This window comes from Bos javanicus, chromosome 8 (assembly GCF_032452875.1).
Source record: "Bos javanicus breed banteng chromosome 8, ARS-OSU_banteng_1.0, whole genome shotgun sequence".
Lineage (NCBI taxonomy): Eukaryota > Metazoa > Chordata > Mammalia > Artiodactyla > Bovidae > Bos > Bos javanicus.
This window is the reverse complement of record NC_083875.1, coordinates 94,382,235-94,388,234: the sequence shown is the minus strand read 5'-3', so window position 1 is coordinate 94,388,234 and position 6,000 is coordinate 94,382,235.

The following is a 6,000-nucleotide window of genomic DNA, read 5'->3' as shown; positions in this document are numbered from 1 at the left end:
CTTTCCAGCTTCAGTTTTTTAAAAATGAGGCAAAACAGTTTCATCTTATACAACATAAAACATCAGTTTCAGTTGTACAACATATTTGTACATATTGTAAAATGACCACCACAGTAAGCCTAGTATAACATCATCATACAGTTACACAATTTTCTTATGTAACTTTTAAGATCTCTTATCAAATTTCAAATATATTGATTAATATGGGATTCCCTGTAATCACCATGCTGTATATTACATCCTCGTGATTGATTTTGTAACTGAAGTTTGCACTTGTCAACCCTCTTCACCCATTTACCTCTGGAAAGCACCAATTTGTTCTCTTTGAGCGGAGATTTTCTGTTTTGTTTTAGATTCTACGTATAAGTGAGATCATATGGTATTTGTCTCTCTCTCTCTGACTTATTTCACTTAGTGTAAGGTCCTCAAAGTCCATCCATATTGTTGCAAATGGCAAGATTTCCTTCTTTTTTATGGCTGAATAATATTTCAGTGTATGTGTGTATGATGGTTTCTTTATCCATTCATCCATCAACAGACACCTATGTTGTTTCCATATCTTGTTTCCACATTCTAATGGGAATACAGTTTAACACGTTTTTTTTTTCTTCTGTACCTTGTATATTTTAAAAAAGGTTAAGCATGTACCATGTTCTAATTTTTCTATCCTAACAGTTTGGTATTATTAATTTCACATTATGAAAAAGGCATAATAAATAGGTTATATTTGACATTTTTATAGGATTTTGAGAAATTAAAAATTAGACCCCAAATAGCAAAGTTATTCTGGCTCAATTTCCTTCATCTCAAAATAATGGGCAGGAAGGGTGTTCTGAAACTGTTACCATTCAGAGTGGAGAAGCTTTATCCTACATATAGTGGAACACTGGTGTGGATAGTAAAAAATGCTACTGTGAGAAGATCCTTGCCTTTGTCAGAGAATAATGATCATCTGTACAAATTATGCAGGTATGTCTTCAATATACTAGATTGCAGTCTTTTTCAAACTGCAACTGGAAGATCTCTAGGGATACATTCTCAGGTCTGTAATGCTTTCTTGGTTAAATGTTTGTGCTTTTATTTTGGGACGTTTAAAAATAAGGACATATTTGGGGCTCATCTCAGCAATTTCCATCTTAATTAAGCATTGCATGGTGATCTCATTTATATTGGGTTGCCCAGAAAGTTCATTTGAATTTTTCCTTAATGGATTTTCCTGTAACACGTTAGGGAAAAACCTGAACGAACTTTTTGTCCAACCCAATACTTCTGTAATTCTCTTTAGCATGAACTGGAGGTATTTTAATAGGATATGAAATTAAGGAAGTATTCTTAATATGGACACCTAGTAGGTGATGAAAAAATGACACTATAGCATTCTCTGCTAGGTTTTATAGTGGTGAAGAGTGAGGAAAGTGTGAGAATATGATTCATTACAAGATTTATGTTAACATGCTGCTCTGCAGATAACATCAGTCTCACCCTAAGCAGTAACTATTTCACCTTTACCTGCATAATTAGATGTTATTGAGCTAAACTTGGTTTTGTGGTTGTTTGTGCTTATTTTGTATTTTTTGTTATTTTACTGTTTTATGAAAATGGAAGGCAAAAGGGGTTCATCTCAAAGTTATGTTCATATTTAAGTCTTGTGTGGAAAGGTTTTTCTTTTAAATAATTTTATATTTTAAAATAATATTTTAGAAACAGTTGTGTAGTTGAAAGATCACGAACCTTGGAAGTAAAGGCATTCTCAAATTCTGATTTTGTGGCACCGTAATTGAGGTAAATTAACTTCTCTCTTTGTGCCTGTTTTTATCATCTGAGACTGATCACAGGAACTTTGTTGTTAAAATAGGTAAGAGATGAAACCATGTGCAGTCAATATATGCTTGTTTTCCTCCTCCCTTTTCTCTCTTTATTCTGAATCTACATTTCACCTTCTAACCTTTCAATAGCAACCCACCAGGAAAGAGCATGGCCCATCAATTGGCGGCAGAGTGCATTTTTGGTCCATTTAGCCCTAGTGGAAATTACTTGAGAGAGGGAGTGGAAGATATGGCTAATGCACTGGAATGATTTATAAATTACTCATGCTGTTTCTAGTCCCCCAAAGCACAGGTAATCAGGATGTACTTAACAGCTGCCTCCTTAGGCTGAGCTGGAAGCAATCTAAGGATAAAAGTCTCTTTTAGACTTTTTTCTTCAAATTAACATCCGCCTTGAATTTTTAACACTAAGTAATTAGCAATAAAGCAAACTTCTATACCTGTTACTAACAGATTTGAAATTCTTTTTGATTAAAGTTGGTATGAAATAAAAACCTTTCAACTCTGGAATACAATGGTTTAAACAATTTATATACTTTTCACACCTACAGAAACAGAATAGCAAGTAATAGATAATAAAAGGACTGACATTATCAATTCTTTCCTTTGGAGGAAAAATCTCTAGCATGAAATTTTCACTTATAAAATTTTGCTGTGAGGCTTCATTGTTACATGACAAAATCCTGCATGGTTACATGTAACATGACAAAATCCTGCATGGTTACATGACAAAATCTAACAGTAACTTTTCAGAGTGAATATGAGTTAATCTATCTCATTCTAGTTAGTTTGATAATCCATACAGTGTGGTAATGATTAATACCATGGTCTGGTCCATCTTTAACTTTTATGATTCCTTATACTCATTTATTTGGAAGGAAAGTTATGACCAACCTAGATAGCATATTCAAAAGCAGAGATATTATTTTGCCAACAAAGGTCCGTCTCATCAAGGCTATGGTTTTGCCAGTAGTCATGTATGGATGTGAGTTGGACTGTGAAGAAAGCTGAGCACTGGAGAATTGATGCTTTTGAACTGTGGTGTTGGAAAAGACCCTTGAGAGTCCCTTGGACTGAAAGGAGATCCAACCAGTCCATTCTAAAGGAGATCAGTCCTGGGTGTTCTTTGGAAGGAATGATGCTAAAGCTGGAACTCCAATACTTTGGCCACCTCATGCGAAGTATTGACTCATTGGAAAAGACTCTGATGCTGGGAGGTATTGGGGGCAGGAGAAGGGGATGACAGAGGATGAGATGGCTGGATGGCATCACCGACTCAATGGACGTGAGTTTGAGTGAACTCCAGGAGTTGGTAATGGACAGGGAGGCCTGGCGTGCTACAATTCATAGGGTCGCAAAGAGTCAGAAACAACTGAGTGACTGAACTGACTGATATTCATTTATTTAGCAAATAATCTTTGCAATCAATACATTAATAGGTTATGAGCTCCAAAGAGATGCACTCAGCTGTTCATAATCTACTAGAACTAAGACTTGTGTTCAATTACTACACTTTTGGATTTTTTTTGGATGCCATTTGAGGGGAATGGGAATAGAAAAGAAAGGTGGTGACTTTTGAGCAGAATCTTGAGGAATGGGTACACTGTTGGTAGGATGGTGTAGTGACTATTCCACATAGACGAGCATGAGCAAAACATGAAGAGGGCGGTGTTCAGGAGTGGCAACTGTTGCAGACTGGGTGGAGTAGAGATCCTTCATAAAGGCAGTTAGCTTAAGATAGGCTGTAACTCCTCTAAGTGGGAGATTAGAGAGCTTGCTGCTGCTAAGTCACTTCAGTCGTGTCCAACTCTGCGTGACCCCATAGACGGCAGCCCACCAGGCTCCCTCGTTCCTGGGATTCTCCAGGCAAGAACACTGGAGTAGGTTGCCATTTCCTTCTCCAATGCATGAAAGTGAAAAGTGAAAGTGAAGTCGCTCAGTCGTGTTGGACTCTTAGCGACCCCGTGGACTGCAGCCCACCAGGCTCCTCCATCCATGGGATTTTCCAGGCAAGAGTACTGGAGTGGGGTGCCATTGCCTTCTCCGTTAGAGAGCTTAGAATGCCAAAATGTTTACATAGGGTAGCAATGTGCACTAGGACCAATATGCAGAATGGAACAAGAGTGAATCTTGAAGTTTAATAGAACTTTAGATGCTTAATTAATGACCATCAACAAACAGAGCTCATCCTATATAACCTGCATAATAAAAGTTGTAAAGAATTGTGTGTTTTCTCAGGCCACTGAAGAAAACTCTGATCCTTAACTGATTAACAAGAAAAGGGACAGCTTCTGCCTACCATTCTATCATAGCTTTAGGGATTAGTAACCGTAATATTTCACTAGATCCTTAGACCTAATCGGCAATCTGTTCTCTAAGATGGATTTAAATATATCACTCCTTGCTCTGACCCATGCATGACAAGTATAAGAATCCTGCCAATGCAAAATATGTTTTCTCAGCTCCAGGTACAAAGCAGTAAGTATACCCAACTCACAGTTTGTTATAGCATAATGGCTAGGAATATGGCTCTTCGGCCACACAGTGTGAGTCTAAATTCTGCCTCCACGCCTTTCTAGTTGTATGACTTTGAACAAATTATTCAAGTTTCCTGTCTAGAGTTGAGAATAAACATGGAGTTGGGAACGGGAGGAATATTAGATAATGTGGATATTCTTTCTTGATACAAACAACAAAAAGTGACAGCTTCTTAAGGCAGTTGCAATGTGGAATCTGAAACCAAAAGTTCTACCTTGTAATATTAAGATCACCAGTCTTTCCTGTAATTAGAATAGCTATTTTACCCATCCATGATTTTTTAACGTGGACATATTGGTCACTGAAAAATACCATTCATTGAGTTACACAAATCTTCAAAATGCTAATACATTTCATAGTGCAATATTCTTAAAAACCCCATGTTAACTTTGCCACCAGTGTTATCAGAAAAGTCTTAGTAACTGAACTGATATCAGGCTCACAATGAGGAATACATGGTAGCCAATATTCTAATTTTCATTTCAAAGCTACAATTATTTGCAACATGTATGTTAGGTTCTTGTGACAGGCTCACTTTGTTCATTTTGAGAAATGTCTAACAAATGCCATAGACTTAATAAACAGTTTGTCTTATCTTTTCAAGTAAAAATGGAATTCCATGAAAAAAGTTTCTTCACAAAAATGAAATAATTTCTGCAAAATAACCATCATGTTTTGGTATGCAACATAAGTGCTTTATACATAATTCACATTTAATCATTGAGATTATTAGACATGTACTCAGGAAGTTGATATATAAAATAACTCTTACAGCTTCATTAAATACACTCAAAATGCCATGTAAAAAAATTCAAATGCATGGTAGTGAATGCAGTTGGTACTACTTATACCACGTGGCCTTGATTTAAACTAAAGTGACAGCAGTTTCACCTACCATTTTGCACCATTCATGCAAATACTGGACATGTGAATAACAAGTTCTTTCTTCATTTTGCATGTGATTCTGTTAACTGTACATTACAAGAGCTTCCCTGGTAGCTCAGTTGGTAAAGAATCTGCCTGCCATGCAGGAAACACAAGTTTGATCCCTGGGTTGAAAAGATCCCTTGGAGGAGGGCACAGCAACTCATTCCAGTATTCTTGCCTGGAGAATCCCCACGGACAGAGGAGCCTGGCGGGCTACAGTCCGCGGGGTTGCAGAGTCGAACACACTGAGCGACTGAGCACAGTACACTGCAAATGATTTCTCTAATCTGTGGTTTTTGTTTTCCTGTCTTTTGAAGAGATTTTCAATTTAATGTTTTTTTAATGGCTTGTTTTTTGTCTTAGGAAATCTTTGCCTAATCTGTGACCATTAAAATTGTTTTCTAGAAGTGTTGTGAATATTACTTTTAGGTCCATGACTCATTTTTAGTTATTTTTCATGTATGTTGTAAAGGGTGAGTGCTTGTTTTCCATATACGTCAGCTCCATCTGTTGAAAAAGTCTGAAAATGACTTATTTTTTATAGATGTTAGATTGTTTGCTAATATTTTCAGGATTTTTGTTCATGAGGACCATTGTCCTGTAATTTTCTTGTTTTGTAATGTCTTGGTCTAGTTCTAATATCAGAACAAGGCTGACCTCATGAAATAAGTTGGAAATATTTCTTCCCTCTCCATTTTCTGAAAAATTT